Raw genomic sequence first — 18,398 nt, 5'->3', positions numbered from 1 at the left:
TGTACTTTGAATTCCCAACAGATTTTTATACGTGGGCTGATTTCAACTACCACCTAGGGACAAAACTTATACATATATCATGGGAGTTTGTGCACCTGAACTCTGAATGGACATTGTTCAAGTTGTTGATATAGCACTTAAAAAAAAACTCCTGGTGAACACCAATAGTGACTGAAATCACCAACTTTAAATAGAGAAGCTATCCATGTAGTGCTATTGGGAGGTCCCATATACGACTGATCTGTACTGACAAGCCAATAAGGTAGCATCTGTGCCACTTGTTGAAATAATGCCCAGGCATTACAGAAATTAGATGAAGTCATAAAGATCGCAACCATGTACCCTCAAGGAGACTGTGGCAGACCATCTACTGACACAGTATTGGGAGACACATTAGCCAGACCACATTCAGTAAATGTTCAGAAATGCTGACCTTCACTAGGGACATTTTAAGCAGGTAGGAATAACGTCCTGTGGAATTTAAGTACTCTGTGGGCAAACCTGCCTTTGATCATAGTAGGCATTGTCAGAAAACATTAGTGGGAGAGACTTCATTTTTATAGCTAAGGTCATGGTGGCAGTTAAACTGTTCTGACATGGTAAAACTGTGGGGGTGGATGTGATTTTTCTGGAAATGCTGATGACTACTGGATATTGTTGAGGTGTCACTGCTGACATGGCTTATCAATATTTTTATGAAAGACAAGATCATTATCTCAGGATTGGCACACTGAGGTAATAAATTGCTCTGGGTGCACCCTCCCTGCCTTTAAGGTACAAGGACTACCTTCCTGCTATACCCAGAAGACACCACTGAATTTTGCCTGCTAGCCAGGCTTCAAAGAAATACTACAATACTGCAGACTTCCCTACACAAAATATTGTGAATGTATGTAGCCTTACCACAAATATCCTGTAAAATAATCTTTACTACCTATGTGTTAGTGTGACCTCCAGAGCATATGTCCTAGCAGCCTACCGCTGCCCTCCAGCCACTCTCCTCACCTAGTCTCCTAACTTAATAAACACTGCAAGGAAACACTTTTAGCATATTTGCTCTGCTATATCTCCTTCTGCCAATAGGTGGCAGCACCTAACTACATTAAAAACTCATACATCTTTACTCTCTCAAAGTTTTTTTTTTCCCCTAAGCTTGTAGATATTTCTACTCCTACTCCCCAGTTTCATAACAGCTAATTTTCCCATCCCCTCCTTGCAAAGATTTCTATACATTCTAAGTCCTCTATACTACTGTCCCCTAAACTTTCAATAATAAACCTCCTTGATTTAATTTACTAAACTGCTGCTACTGATACTTTTTTCTCCACTACTCACTTCTTCTCTGCCCGCTCCATTCGCCCAACGGACTCACTCCGCTCCCCTACCCTGCCCCCAAATTCCACCCGCACCCACTACTCCTACACTTACAGTTGTATAGCCACAACCCCTCTTACAACTACCTATCATCTTCCCTCAGGTACAAAGTCCCCTCCCACTCTCACACTCCACCCTCTTTCAACTATCTATCATCTTCCCTCAGGTATAAAGTCCCCTCCCACTCTCACACCCCACCCTCTACATTTGCTCCCCTCCCCTCCAAACAATTACCATCCTCTACCTCCAATCATCTCATAAACTCAATACTTCCCAACCTCTTTCAAAGCAAATACTCCCATACCAACTTTAATCACACACACCTCCACCTTTCCTACTTCAGCCTCCTTCTCTACCTTACTATATCTCAAACTTATTGCTATATCTGACTCTCACTATGAATACCTTATTGCTTACCAACCTTCTGATATTACACCTAACCTTATTACTACAACTCATCGCACTCCATGCATCACTACCCTATTTCCATAAACAAGCCACCAACCCACTTCCAAATGGTCACTCTTTCTCTAATAATGTCATCACCATCTCTCCCTCTCTTTTAGCCTCTAACATCCAACTCCCTAAAATAAAAATTTCTCCTTCTTATCCTCTATCTTCAAAAAACAAGACAAAACTTATTAGATACTACCCTCTCACATCAAAAACTAAAAGCTTCACCACTTCAGTACTAACAGCAGGTGACATACACCCAAATCCAGGTCCAAACCCAAACCTTACCTCTATCCCAAACACCCCTCTCACCCCAGCCCACCAAACTGCACAACAAATAAAATCTCCTTCTATTCTATTAATACTCGAAGCATCCTCAACAAAGTTAGTCTGTTTCATGCATGGATAGCAAATCATACCCCTGATGTCATCACAGTAACAGAAACTTGGCTTAAACCCCACAACCTAGATAATGATATTCTCCCCCTGGCTATAGCATAATTTGCCTTGACCGTAACAACAAAAAGAGTGGGGGAGTTGCCATAGTCTATTCCAACAATCTTACTATTTCTCACATTAACCATTCTATCCCATCTTTCTCCCCAGCAGAAACATTGGCAGTTAACCTAAAACTACACAAGTATGCCACAATTACTATAGTAGCCACATAGATCCCTCCAGGGGACAATATTCCATTACTGGAAAACATTCTCTCCTATCTCTCCTTAAACATCCCTAATGAAACTATCCTCCTTGGTGATGTAAATATTAATTGGCTAACCCTAAATAACCCAGATTCACCACATAATATAAACTTATATGGATTTACCCAGCTCATTACTAAGCCAACACATTTAAACAACGCCCATACCACTAATACTCTGAGTGACCACTCACCCATAAAGGTACTAAGATACTCAACCCACCTCTCTAAACCACACAAATATATTACTAGATATAATCTATCCAACTTCAACCCCAAAACATTCAACACTCTCATAGCTAGAGTAAGCTGGGACTTCCTCACCCAGCTCCCCCTAGATGAAGCTGTCATTGCTTTCAACTCTACTTATCTGGATATCGTAAACTCACTAGCCCCACCTTGTAAAATTAGGACAAAAGCAACCTTATCTCCTTGGCTAACAAAAAACACAAGAACTCTCATGAAATCTAGAGATAAGTCCTGGAAAAAATGGCTTCAAACTAAAAACCCAAAAGACCTACAAAGTTATAAAGAACAAAGAAACCTGGCCAAAAGGCTTATCAATAAAGACAAAAAAGAATTCTACTCCAACCCCCCTTCTACTCTAAAATCAAACCTCAAAAAATTCTGGAATGCTATCAATCAAATACTTCATCCAGGAAACCCTACCTCACCAAACCCTACCCCAGAAAAGACACCAGAACAAACTGCTAACACCTTCAATTCTTACTTTGTTGAATCAATATCCAAACACTTTAACTCCAATAGCTCCACTACAACTGACCCAATAAACCAAGCTTCCTCCTCAACAACTTCTCCTCCCAAAATCTTCTCCCTGAAGCCTATCTCTACAACCTACATTTGAACCCTACTCTCCAAACTAAAACCCTGCTCAGTATCTGCTGACAACATCCCATCATACTTTCTTCAGAAAGCTGCCCACTCACTCACCCTTCCCATCTCTATCATCATAAACCGCTCAGTCTCTGAATCCAAAGTACCATCCATCTGGAAACATTTCTACACCTTGCCTATCCACAAAGGTGGTAACTCCACTGAAATCTCAAACTTTAGACCTATTGCCATCTTCTCCCCTCTGTCAAAAGTTCTCGAAAAGTGCATATATACTCAAGCCATGGATCATCTCTCTCAGGAAAACCTACTTACCCCAACACAACATGGTTTCCGACCTAAGCATAGCACATATACTGCACTTCTATCCTTTTACAACACTATCTCCCTGGCCAGAGATGACCATAAACTTATCTCCTGTCTCTTCCTCGATCTCTCAAAGGCCTTCGATACTGTTTCTCACTCTCTACTATTAAACAAACTGTCTAACCTTCTCTCCTGACACAGTGGCTTGGTTTGATAGCTACCTAAAAGATAGATTTCAATCAGTAAAATGTGACACTGCTTTATCTGCTCCCCTTCCAATATAAATGGTAGTCCCACAAGGATCCATTCTTGGGCCACTGCTTTTCAACATCTTTACAAACCTGCTCTATACCTCCTGCCCACTTTCCTCTGTTATCCAATATGCTGATGACTCTACAGTCATTACAATAGCTAACTCTCCCTCTGAACTCTTATCAGCTACCCAAACATCCTTTAATTCAGTAGAAACATGGCTCTCAAACAACAAACTCATACTCAACCCCAAGAAAACAAAGCTCCTACTTTTCCTTCCCAAAACATCCAACCATATAAAGTCCTCATTTACTATTCTGTCACTTAATAACACTCCTATCATAGTTGAATCTAGCTCAAAACTACTGGGAATCACAATCGACGATCAACTAAAATTCGACCTCCACATAAACAACTGTATAAGGAATACTCACTTTAAATTAGGCCTACTTTATAGAAATAAAACATTTCTCACCCAGGAAGCTAGAATAACCCTCACTCATTCCTACCTTCTTCCCTGCCTAACACATTGTTCACAAATCCTTACCTCCTAACTCCTCTCTCCTCACTAGACTTGAGACCACATACCATAAAGTAGTTAGATTTGCAACTCAACTATCCTATAGATCTCACCACTGTCTCTTTCTAAGATACTTAAACTGGCTTGAGTTGACCCACCTACTCCTTCTCTCCCAGCTCCAAACCATACACGCAATTCTCTACCAACCATCTTTCTGTCCAGCCTTACACACCATCATCTCTCACTATACTCCCACAAGAAGTCTCCGAAGCTCCTCCCAAGACCTCTTAAAAATCTATAAGCCAAAATCTAAAGCAGGGTGTAGCCTATACAGCTATTATACCTCTATCAAATGGAACAAACTTCCCTTCGAAATTCGAACACTCACACATCCCAAACAGTTTAAACTAACTCTAAAAGAATATTTTAACAGGAAATGGATCTACCAATGCTCAAATCCACCCTGAAAACCCTCTATCTCTCTTCACTAATCAATAGCTTTTTCCCATCTCTCTGTAACTTTTATTCCTTTCTGATTGTTTAATTGTAAAATTTAACATTCAACTCCTATGTTGCTCTTCTATTCTAACTACTACTTTCAAAAAGTGCTCTGACTTTTATTTACCTGTTTTCTCCATTACATTATTCTATGTATTATACTAGTATTTATGAGAAAATGTAATCTGTATATTCTCAAAAATTCTCATGTAGCCTGCTAACTGATTTGCCTTATTCCATCTGTATAATACCTGTTAATAATGACAGACTGTTTATATCTATTTACTGGAGCTTTTCTCCCCGGGTCTCTGCTAAAAAAGGGCTTCGGCTCAGTCAGACATTCCCAGTCAACAAATGTAAAATAAATAATATAAAATAAATAATACTCCCCATTTCCAGATGGGGAGAGTTATTAGGTTGTGCTCAAAATATAGAGGACTCATGCTGCTGCACCTCCCTGGGGAAGCCTATACCAAGGTGCTCTCTATGAGAGATGAGCTCCAATTTTCTTTATTTTTTCATATTAACCGAATATTTTTTTTAATTATGCAGGTAAGTTTGCTGAACACAATTGCCCTTTTTCTGGATGACTGAGAATCAGTGCCTGGTTAAATGATTTTTCAGGGTCAAAGTGAGCAAACTGAGGCTGGAGGTTATCAACTGACTCAGGGAACTACAGATCCATAAGCGTGGCTAGTCTTATCTGCAAGGCCATGGAGAGAATTATCATGGACCTGATCAATAATGACCTAGGAGCTCTCCAAACACTGGTCCAGACAAAATTTGGATTTGTCAAAGGGAAGTCTTGCCTGCTCAAACTGGTGGACTTCTTTGAGAAAGTCACCAGGGCCACGGGTGAGGGTAAAATGGTACCCGCCACTTATCTATAAACCTGGACAAAGCTATTGACAAATCTCCCACTTAGGGATCATAGATAAACTTAATGAGTTAGGCACAAACCCCTACACTGTCAGATGAAAAGCCAACTGGCTCACTGACAGGGCACATGTTGTCTGGATAGGTGAATCCACTCTCAAAAGGAAACCTGTTACTAGTGGTGTCCCACAGGGCTAATTTTTGCAAACTCTCCTGTTTGATATATACTTATCTGGAGTGAAAGCCAATGTTGGGAGCCTCTGGCTCACCAAATTCACCAACAACTGTAAGCTGGGAGCAATCACTGAATCCTCAACTAATGCTGACATCCTACAAACAGGCCTAAAAATAACAAACTACTGGTGGCAAAACCATGGTCTGAGACTAATTACTAAAAAAGGTGTACTGATACCCTTCATTTAATCAGATATCCCTACAAATTATAATATTGATAGCACACTCCTAAAAGTAGACCCAGTGGTGGGACCTAGGAACACAGATAAATAATAACTTAAACTTTATCCACCAGTTAGCTACGGTACTGAAGAAATCCTTCTTTCTGGCTCAACTTATAAGTAAAGGTATAACATCAAGATCAAAGGAAGTCCTAGTGCCATTGTACTTGGCCCTCATCAGGCACATAATTGAGTACAATGCTCCCTTCTGCATGCAACTTACAAGCCACTTATACCAACTGGAGCGACCTCAGAGGTTTCTCAATAAAAAAACACAAAGTGTAAGATGCATGTCTTATGCAGACTGACTAAAGGCCCTATCCCTTTACTCCATCTCTTATCATTTATTGAGAGGAGTCTAATGTGTGACCTACAAGGCATTCTCTGATCCAGTTCTGATGAAAATGTTACATATTCACAAGAAAATGTTTAAGAGGGTTATGCATTCCATGGACCTGAACCTTATTTATGACTGTAACAGAACTTACTGGAGAGACAGATTTGTATCCTAAAGGCTGCCTCATCAAGGGAATAAACTTCTTATCTTCATAAAACAAAGCTTGTCCCTCACTGTCTTCAAAAAGAATTTGGATAAGTGGATGGGGGACTGTAAATTAACTCCTGGCATACTGCCTATGTCCCTTATGGACAGAGGCAGTCTGTAAAATGACGCAGGACTCCAACACCCAAAGATCCACTACCCTGTTACTACCCCATCCCATATTTGGGAATTAAGATATAATACTGTCATATCCTGGGTATTATTGGCTAGGCTTGTAAAGGCTCTTGTGCCATTAGTCTACTAATCACCTATGAACCTACGGACCTATAAAGGAAGCTGATTGTTAACAGTCCATTAACTACCAGACTACAACAATATAGGAAGAGCAATACAGTTTGGACTTTAATCAGTGGAATGACAGAGGTGGTTATCCATGTGCAGATGATGGGGGGGGGGGGGCTGCAGGTGAGTTCACCAGATCTGTCTACATGTGTTTTGTTGACTTGTCAAAAGCATCTGACTATGTACACCAGAATGTCTTGGGGGACATGTTACAACAGTATTGTGTATAAGGGTTGATGTAGTATACCATTCATTCCTTGTATCTGAGTAGCAATAGCTGTGGCCACATTTAAGGCATTAAGCTGAATACATTCTAGGTGACTATGGGAATTTATCAAAAGTGTATCATGTTTTCCTGTCTGTTCGTGAGTTTTATTGAGAAGATTCCAGGGTGTAAACCAGGTCTGAGGCATCAAGTCTGGTGTGGTATAAGTTGCATCTTTGTTGATCACAGATGATATTGTTCTCTTGATCTCAGCTGACTATGACCTCTAGCATGCATTGGGGAGCTCTGTTGCTGCGTGTAAACAAATGATATAGAAAAGAAATGAGATATATGTTACATCCCTAAATCAAGAACACAGTTCTATACCAAAAAAAAATGTTGAATGCTTTTTGTAGATAAGAACAGTGATCCTATCCCATCTGAGGAAGCTTAGGAATCTTGGGGTATTCTATACAACTGACAGAATAGGGGGTCACTAGAATGACCAGTACTTGAATGCAGAAGGGGCTACTGTGCTGCAGGTATCATACTAGACTGTGGTTATGCAGTGAGAGGAGCCTTTTAAGGTGGAGTGCATAATTTGCCAGTCTACATCTCCACACTCATCTAGTGATTTATTTATTTATTTTATTTGCCATGGACAACAACTACAAGAACACATTATACATAGAAATACAATAACGTCAACAAGTCAGTGCAAAAGTTATTTACAACATTTGCATAAGCTGATATTCCTTTGACTTAGGCAACAGTCCTGGTTAAGGGCTCCTATTACCTGATCGAACGTTTAGGTTAGCAAATACCTAAACATAAATTTGGTAATAGCGAAAGCAAAAAACTGCAAACAGCCAATTTAATGCAGGGGAAGAATTCCCTTGGCCGTTATGCGGAATTTGCCCCTTTCCCCATTGTAGAGCGATCTTGGAGTTGGGATATTTAGTTAGGAGGGGTTGTGGGGGCAAACCCCCCCCCCCACTTTATTTTGGTTTAAAATTTTTTTTTTTTGCGGCCAAGGGAACCTTACACTAAATCGGCCATTTGCTGTTTTAATTTTTCGATATTACCAGTTCAACGTTTAGGTATTTGCTAACCTAAACATTTGATTGGGTAATATAGATGCCTGGTTAACATGTAAATGGAAAGGAAGAAAGAAGCAAACAAAAGAGAAAAAGAACAGAGACTTGATGGGTGACAGATAGGGAGATGTGAGTTGAAATAGGAAGTAATGAGATGGAAAGGTAAAAGCAGAGGAGATAGAATTAAGTGTAACATTCAGCAGAGGAGGACTTCTGTAATCATGAGATTTGGGTAATGACTTGATGGAATTACATATACAGTAGATGGAAATCTGGTGCCTTCATAGGGCTGTTGGCTGCTTCAAAGACAAAAAAGCAGCCAGCACTTCACATCACCAATATAATCAACTTTATTTAAATATATATATATATATATATATATATATATATATATATATATATATATATAGAATGCTTTAAAAACGTTTACAAAGGTATTTTGTTGAGGCATACTGATTTCGGCCAAAGGCCTTCTTAGTGCCAAATTGGTAGGCCCAAACAAAATGTCTTTATAAATGTTTTGAAACTGTCTATGTATGTTTAAATGAAGTCGATTATATTGTTGATGTGGAGTGCTGGCAGTTTTTTGTCTTTGTGACTGATTATTTTTGGTCTTGTACCCTTGCCATAGTTGCGAGAGGTTTGTTTGTGGAACATACTGTTGGCTGCTTCCCCATGATACAGAGTGGAGATGGTCAATCTGAGACAACTTCAAATTATAGCCACTGCTCTGAGTTTAAAGGAGTTAAGGTAGTATGTTTATTTAATAAAGATACCCCCTGCATGTCTTTAGACAGAATGTGCACCAGGCGTGGCATACTGGGGTGGAGGTCATAAAGCCTCTGCAGGGCATGCTGGAAGGATTACATCTATAAGCTTGTTTGGAAATATCTGTAGATCCCAGAAGCTGAAGATGAAAATTGTTGTTGGCTATAGAGAATCTTGGTCTGTCTTGGCTGGTGTGCTCTCACCATGGCTGTGGGCAGGACAAATAGTTTTGAAAATGACTCAATAAAGAGAAAAAGACAAGCTTTCCAGTTATACAGATCTGACCAGAAAAGCAAAAGGTGATTTCTAACACATTTTGCTTTTTATTATACAGTTTGAGCTCTATGCAGGTTACATGTACACATTTCAGTTATACATTATACTGATCTTACATTTTTTTAGTTCATAATCATCAGCTTTTAAACATATCATAGACGTTGATAATAAAATGTTTGTTTAATGCATGTCTGTGCTTTATAACTCTAATATATTCTACTTAAAACAACATTTTAGATAATATTTAGTTATTCATTAAGCAGGTAAGCTCACTGTGCACTATTTCAGCTGCAACTAACTTGCTTAGAATTGCACATTAGGTAGACAGTAGCTGACAGATTAAACTCCTGACTAGAGGATGCAGCTAGTTAACAACTCATGATCTTAATCCTCTGCACTAACTGCCATGTTATACTTAAAAGACTATGCTGTACCAGGTTAGCAGATAATATATGCACCTGTGTTTGCATACATATATGTACCTGGGTCTAGGATACATGCTCGACTAGCATATGTCCGAATCACAAAACATCGAACATACATACACGAAAGCACTTAACATCGAAAAGTGCTTCCGTGTATGTGTAGTTCAAAAAAAAATCTACGTTTCTGCAGGGGGGCTTCGCCCCCTGCACCCCCACACCCCCCTACTTTATTATTTTCACTTTGAGATCGCACTACAGTGGGGAAAAGAGAATTTTCCCTTACCCGCACTGTAGTCCGATCTATGAAACAGGCACACATACACAGAAGCGCTTGTCGATGTTAAGCGCTTTCGTGTATGTGTGTTCGATGTTTTGTGATTCGGACATATGCTAGTCGAGCATGTGTCCAGATCCCATGTACATATACCTATAGATTTAAGTGTGTGTGTGTGCGTGTGCGTGTGCGTGTGCGTGTGTGTGTGTGTGTGTGTGTGTGTGTGTGTGTGTGTTTGTATAGCTAGCCATATAGCTATAAATATTTTCTAATGATAGACCCAGTTATCACCATGAAGTAAATACTGTACTACCGAATGTACAGACATTTATACACACCCTATGCATCTTATTAAAATAGTTAAAACATTAATGTACAATACGAATCTCATCAACCCCCTGCCAGTTAGAATACATGCTCTAAACCTTATACTCAACTAGAGTTAACTAACCTACATGCATATTTCAGAAGCTAAAATAAACTTAACTCTCACTCAAAACAAATACACCCACAAAAAAAAAAAATCCTAAATCATGAATTTAATTAAAAAGAGAAAGTACAATAAGTAAGAAGTAACATCAAATCAAAACCACAGTTGTCAATTAAAAACAAGATAGCATAATCATGCATAACTAAACTGAATGCTATTAACTATCCTGACAGGAATAACTGAACTGTAAAACTATCCAAGAAACAGGAAAAAAAGAAAAAGAGAAAGTGAGAAAAGAAAACAAAATGAGCTCGGAACTAGTAGAAAACATATAGGTAACACCCCCTTTATGATATCCTACAGAAACAACTTAAAGGGTCCTAATAGGGAACTTCAAGTTGAAGAGGATTCAAACATTGTAAACCGATGTCCAAAACTCAAGTGGATGTCACACAGATCCATGTACATTTACTGATACATGTAAATATGGATAAATAAACATACACACACACACACACACACGCACGCACGCACGCACACACGCACACACACACACACACACACACACACACACACACACACACACACACACACACACGTGCGCACACACATATGTATATATACCTACTCCATGGTTGCACTTCTCCAAAACTCCAAAACACTTACAAATTACACTGACAGTAATTCTCTATGGAAAATAGAGACCAGTGTGTTCCTCTGCAGCTTCTATTACATGCTATTACATGCTATTGATGCACAGGGAATTTCAGCTTGGCCCACCTACAGATATGCTTAACTAAAGTCCCACTCAACAGACAATGTAGGCAAACAGGGTTTATTGTCACATCTCAGCAAAACAATGAGAGATGGCAATTCATAAAAAGAGAGAGCGAGAAAAAAAATGAATAAACTGCGTATGCAAGGGTCAGTGCAAGATATTTCAAGTGTCACACTCCCCAAATGTTCCAAAGACATATAGGTTGATGTCTGACTCTACAAACAGTCTGTATGATTGGCACCTGTGTGTGTGTCCCTCAGAGTATGTGTGTTGGATTATTATGGGTTTTTAAGGGTTACAACTTGTTGTTCTTGTAGTATTTCTACAGTGTTTCAGACGTATAATACAGCTGGCATTGAAGGACTGGAACATGATGTCTGTAGAAGAACTTCATGTAAAGTAATGTATCATTTTGACCACAGAAATAGTTAGAATCAGTGTTTGCTTTCTTGATTGATGTTTTGAGTTCTGATGTTGCTGAGTGTGACTGATTGCATGAGTGTTGACAGTGCTGGATGTCACTTTGTATATGTACAGTCATATGTACACACACACACACACACACACACACATATATATATATATATATATATATATATATATATATATATATATGCTTGTGTGTGTGTGTGTGTGTGTGTGTGTGTGTGTGTGTGTGTGTGTGTCTGTGTGTATAGTGAAAGTGTGCTTGTGTGTATATGCATTTATGAATGGACTTATGAATGGATACATGGGATGCTCCCAGTCATTGATTTTCATTTAAATACCTACCTGCATAAGCGACTTAGACTGTTTCCAACTGGATGGTTTATAGATTCATACATTCACAGATATTCCAAAGCCACTGAGTCTTCTGACCATTCATGAATGTGTCAGTACCCATCCACCCTCTACCCACATCTCCTTTTTTCAGGAAGGACAGACACGTCGATTCTAGACTAAATATGTGGATACCAATCCATTCATCTAGCTTATCTCTCCCAAACCTCTGGAATAAACTTCCCCTGCATGTTTAGTTGTTGAACTCACTACTTTCCTTTAACAAAGGCTTCTAAGAGGGATTAGTTACTTTTCACATTTTTATACATTTAGAAAGACTGGGCATGTACATTGTTAGTGTTTACCAATAACAAGTGTCAACACCAAGTGAGGTAAGCTTAACAGGGATGAAGAAAATGGAACAGATTAGTAAAGATTTGATTTTCTGCTACACCACTGGGAAACAATTTCCATTTCGTTTTACTTCAGAGGTACAAAGAATATTTGGATGCTTCTGTGCAAAACAGTAAATTCAACACAAGCAGGCAAGTTTCAATTTGCAAACACAGTTGCAGGTAAGACCCACTTGAGGGCAGCAGTAAACAAAAAAGGAAAAAATATATGGCTGAAAAATTACTAGTTTAACCAGGTGTTCTTATAAAAAATACAAATTTATGTGCGATGCTTTTTTGATGAAGATAATGTACACGAATGTACACAAACACAAACACATGCATGTATCTATAGCTATAACTATATCTCTAGCTATATCTATATATAAAAACCTGCAACACTATTTAATCATGTGTGTGTGTCTTTGTATGTCTGTGCATGAGTATACACAGAGACACACACACACACACACACACACACACACACACACACACACACACACACACACACACACACACACACACAGACACACACATAGACACACGCACAGACACACACACACACACACACACACACACACATATATATATATATATATATATATATATATATATATATATATATATATGGATCTACTTCACAAGAACGAAAGACCAAAACCACGAAACCCAAAACAATGAGACCACAACACTGAAACCCCATAAAACTGAAAATGCAAAACCACGAACATCAAAATCCCGAAACTGTGAAAGACATACATAACACAAACACACACACAACAGCCCCAAACTACAACACACACCACCCTACACTAGTGGTAGACAGAGGGGCAAGCCCCCCTGCACCCCCCACACTCCCCCTACTTTAATATTCTAACTCTGAGATCACACAAACAGAGACACAAGGCAAACTCACACCCACGCATTACAGTCCCTCACACAAACACACCACAATCACAAACACACTTGCACACACCAATACCCCTCACAAACATACTTACACATACATACTCACCTGAACCGCACCACCAGAAGAGCTAAATCAAAATCCTGTTGGGATTTTGAATTTTGTGCTTCTGGTCTTTCGATTACCTGAGGTTTCGTTCATCTGGTCTCGGTGATCTGAATTTCGTTAATGTGGTCTTTCATTCTTATAAAGCAGACCCATACATATATATATATATATATATATATATATATATATATGCGTGTGTGTGTGTGTGTATATATATATATATATATATATAGAGAGAGAGAGAGAGAGAGAGTTCAGATGTAAGAATGAGTGTTAAAATAACAGGCACCACTATCTGGGATGAGCAGACACACAGACGCATGCATGCATGCACACACACACACACACATACACACACACACACACACACACACACACACACACACACACACACACACGCACATGCACACACACGAGTACAGAAACATATACATATCAACGTCTTGTTAAGCAGTCATACTAGTCTTAGAACTAGTTATACCAGCATCTCCAGATTAAAAAACAAAATAACGATTAAACAAACAGTAATGATTATGCTCTTGCATGCTGACAAGGACACCTTGGTAAGATTTAAGTCAGCTGATACCTGTAATTCAGTGTATTATTTCCCTGTTCAAAACTGTAACATTTAGTTTGGCAGCTGAAATTAATAAGAGCTCTCTGACAGGGTGTTAAAGTCCAGAGCATTAAAAATGTCATATTTAGAATGGTTCTGGAAGGTTGAGGGTAAAATCAGTAGATGTGCAAGACAGAGGACAGAGCTGCAAAGCTGTACACTAAGACAGCATAACTGCAAAATTACTTACAAGATAGTGATTTGTATTTATGAATTGCAGACAAATACAAGTAATCCTTGCTGCATCAATAAACATGCTACTTTAATAATGGAAGAGAGAGAGAGAGACAGAATAAGGACTTGCATTTTAAAATAATACTGAACTGACTTCGATCTGTCTCATAGAAGAGTTTAAGTACGCAAACAGCCTTACCAGTACTTTTTGTTTAATTATAAGATTTTACAAATGTGTTCAACAGATGCACACTAATCTAAAACCAATACCTGTTAAAGAAATGTGTCCATTATTTTAACATCCTCTGCAACCAAAATAGGTAACAGTGTTAAGGTGTACAATAGATATATGTGAGGCATAGAAGTATGAGTCTGCTTCTAATGAATGAAAACTCACTTACCTGAATATCTTGAGCCCGAGACAACTTGCCTGAAACCACTAAAGAATGAACACTTGGATCACCAAGTAAAAGCTCCAGGTAAGTAACCATTTGTCTGGCACTACAAAAAAAAAAAAAAAAAAGTAAATAAAACCAACCCATGTGGGGGGCTGTGCCCTCCACACCCCCCTAACTAAATATACCAACTCTGAGATCATACTACACTGGGCAAAGGGGCAAAGTTCACCTTGGTGGCTAAGTGGTTCCATTCCCAGAGTAACATTCTGGTCATCTGATGGCTTGTTCTTGAATGGTTTTGGCTAAGTCACCTCGGTCATAAGAGATTCAGGTAAGTGGGGTTTTGTTCATTTGAAGTAGATCCGGAAGCATATACCATTACTCTGACAAGTAAGAGAGGGAGTTTTGTATAGTACTGAAACCATAAGCAGCAGACATAATAAATGGGGAACTTGACTAACTGGCACTTTGAACTAGACAGAGGGTAGAGTTTCAGCATCCATCGGAGGAAACATTAAAAATATGTATGTCTTGCTTGTAGTCTTCAGGCGGTAGACGTCTGAGACGAAATCATATTTGTTAGCATTTTCTGACAGTTAGTAACCATTCTAGAACTAGGTACATATCACCAATTGTTTTGAAATGGCTCCAGTCTAAGTTGCCATTTGATTTAATGAACTGATAGATTATTAAGAAAAAGTGGACTATATCTAGTGTTTTTTAAGCCAAGTTATTTTCATCCTGTTACTGCATTTCAAATGCAACAAGATAAAAAAGGAAGGCTTGAATGCATATTTCTGAATAACATGAGGTAGTACATATCTGCAGTGAAGAGGGATAATTTACTGACTGTGACTCACATTCTGAATAACATGCGATAAGACGTATCTGCTGTGAAGAGGGATAATGTCCTGACTGTGACTCACATTCTGAACAACATACAGTAAGACGTATCTTCAGTGAAGAGGGATCATGTCCTGACTGTGAATCACATTCTGAATAACATGAGGTAAGATGTTTCTGCAGTGAAGAGGGATAATGCCCTTACTGTGACTCACATTCTGAATAACATGCGGTAAAACATATCTGCAATGAAGAGGGATAATGTCCTGACTCTGACTCACATTCTGAATAATGTGGTGAGATGTATCAGACCAGTGACAAGTGGAGTACCACAGGGTTCAGTCCTGGGTCCTCTCCTGTTTGGTATCTACTTCTCTGAAGTACAGGCTAACACAGAAGGTCTTTGGCTAATGAAGTTAACCGATGACTGCAAACTAGGAGCCATAATCAAAACTCCAAAAGATGTGGACATCGTACAAAAGGGTCTCACTGAGACAGATGCCTGGTGTCAAAGCCATGGCTTCAAGCTCAATGCCAAAAAGTGCATTGTCATCCCTTTTGGTAAAAACTCTGTACACATGAACTACCACATAGGCGGCAGTCTACTTAACACCGAAAGTGTGATAAGAGACCTTGGGACACAGGTGGACAGTAGTCTCTCCTTTGATAATCACATTGCCACAGTAGTCAGGAAATCCTTCTACATGGCACACCTCATCACAAAAGGTTTCTCATACAGGAAAAAAGAGGTCATTGTTCCCCTATACTCGTCACTCATTAGACCCATTATAGAGTACAATGCCCCTTTTGGTATGTACCTCACAAGACATCTACAACAACAGGAAAGGCCAAAGAAATACCTCACAAAGAGGATTACCGGCCTCAAACAGATGCACTGCGCAGACCATCCAAAAAACTGCAGCGTTACTCTGTCGCATATCGCCTACTTAGAGGCAATCTCTGCCTAACACAGAAAGCTATGTCAAACCCAGAGCTTTTAGACATGCTCCACTTAAAAAAATCCCAATCCCTACGAGCTACATGCTCTAGGGACCTAAACTCTGTCACCACAATAAACAGAACATGCTGGGGGGATAGATTCCTGTCCCATAGACTTCCCATACTTTGGAACAAACTACCTATCTATATCAAACAAAGCTCCTCATTAGCACTCTTCAAGAAAAATCTTGATGATTGGATGGGAGATAGGAAATTCACCCCGGTGATCACTTCCGTGGCTCTGCTCGACAGTGGCACAGGAAAATAATTTTTTTGGGTGGCGAAAGCCAGGGTACCTTTTGGCTAGGCTTATATAGGCCCTAGGGCCAATAGCCTAGTACCTACCTATGAACCTATGAACGTATGAAGAGGGATAATGTCCTGATTGTGAATAACATTCTGAATAACATGTGGTAAGACGTATCTGCAGTGAAGAGGCATAATGTCCTGACTGTGGCTCACATTCTGAATTAAATGAGGTAAGTCGTATCTGCAGTTAAGAGGGACAATGTCCTGACTGTGACTCACATTCTGAATAACATGCGGTAAGACATATCTGCAATGAAGAGTGATAATGTCCTGACTGTGACTCACATTCTGAATAACATGCAGTAAGTCGTATCTGTAGTGAAGAGGGATAATGTCCTGATTGAAACTTACATTCTGAATAACATGAGGTAAGACGTATTTGCAATGAAGAGTGATAATGTCCTGACTGTGATTCACATTCTGAATAACATGCGGTAAAATGTATTGCAGTGAAGAGGGATAATGTCCTGACTGTGACTCACATTCTGAATAACATGCAGTAAGATGTATCTAAAGTGAAAAGGGATAATGTCCTGACTGTGACTCACATTCTGAATAACATACGGTAAGATGTATCTGCAGTGATGAGGGATAATGTCCGGACGCTGACACACATTCTGAATAACATGAGACAAGACGTATCTGCAGTGAAGAGGTATAATGTCCTGACTGTGACTCACATTCTGAATAACATGGGGTAAGCTGTATCTGCAGTGAATAGGGATAATGTCCTGACTGTGACTAGCCTTCTGAATAACATGCATTAAGATATATCTACAATGAAGAGGGATAATGTTCTGACTGTGACTCACATTCTGAATAACATGTGGCAAGATGTATCTGCAGTGAATAGGGGTAATGTCCTGACTGTGACTCGCATTCTGAATAACATGCATTAAGACATATCTGCAATGAAGAGGGATAATGTCCTGACTGTGACTCACATTCTGAATAACATGAGGTAAGTCGTAACTGCAGTGAAGCGGGATAATGTCCTGACTGTGACTCATGTTCTGAATAACATGCAGTAAGATGTATCTGGAGTGAAGAGGGATAATGTCCTGACTGTGACTCACATTCTGAATAACATGCGGTAATATGTATCTGCAGTGAGAAGGGATAATGTCCTGACTGTGACTCACATTCTGAATAACATGAGGTAAGACGTATCTCCTGTGAAGAGGGATAATGTCCTGACTGACTCACATTCAGAATAACATGGAGTAAGATATTTTGCAGTGAAGAGGGATAATGTCCTGACTGTGACTCACATTCTGAATAACATGCGGTGAGACATATCTGCAATGAAGAGTGATAATGTCCTGACTGTGACTCACACTCTGAAAAACATGAGGAGGTCAGATGTATCTGCAGTCAAGAGGGATAATGTCCTCACTGTGACTCACATTCTGAATAACATGCAGTAAGACTTATGTGTAGTGAAGAGGGATAATGTCCTGACTGAAACTCACATTCTGCATAACATGAGGTAGGACGTATCTGCAGT

The sequence above is a fragment of the Protopterus annectens genome, chromosome 3.part0, assembly GCF_019279795.1.
Source record: "Protopterus annectens isolate FY-2018-M chromosome 3.part0, PAN1.0, whole genome shotgun sequence".
Classification (NCBI taxonomy): Eukaryota; Metazoa; Chordata; order Ceratodontiformes; family Protopteridae; genus Protopterus; species Protopterus annectens.
The sequence above is the reverse complement of the archived record's forward strand: the minus strand, read 5'-3'. Positions refer to the sequence as shown.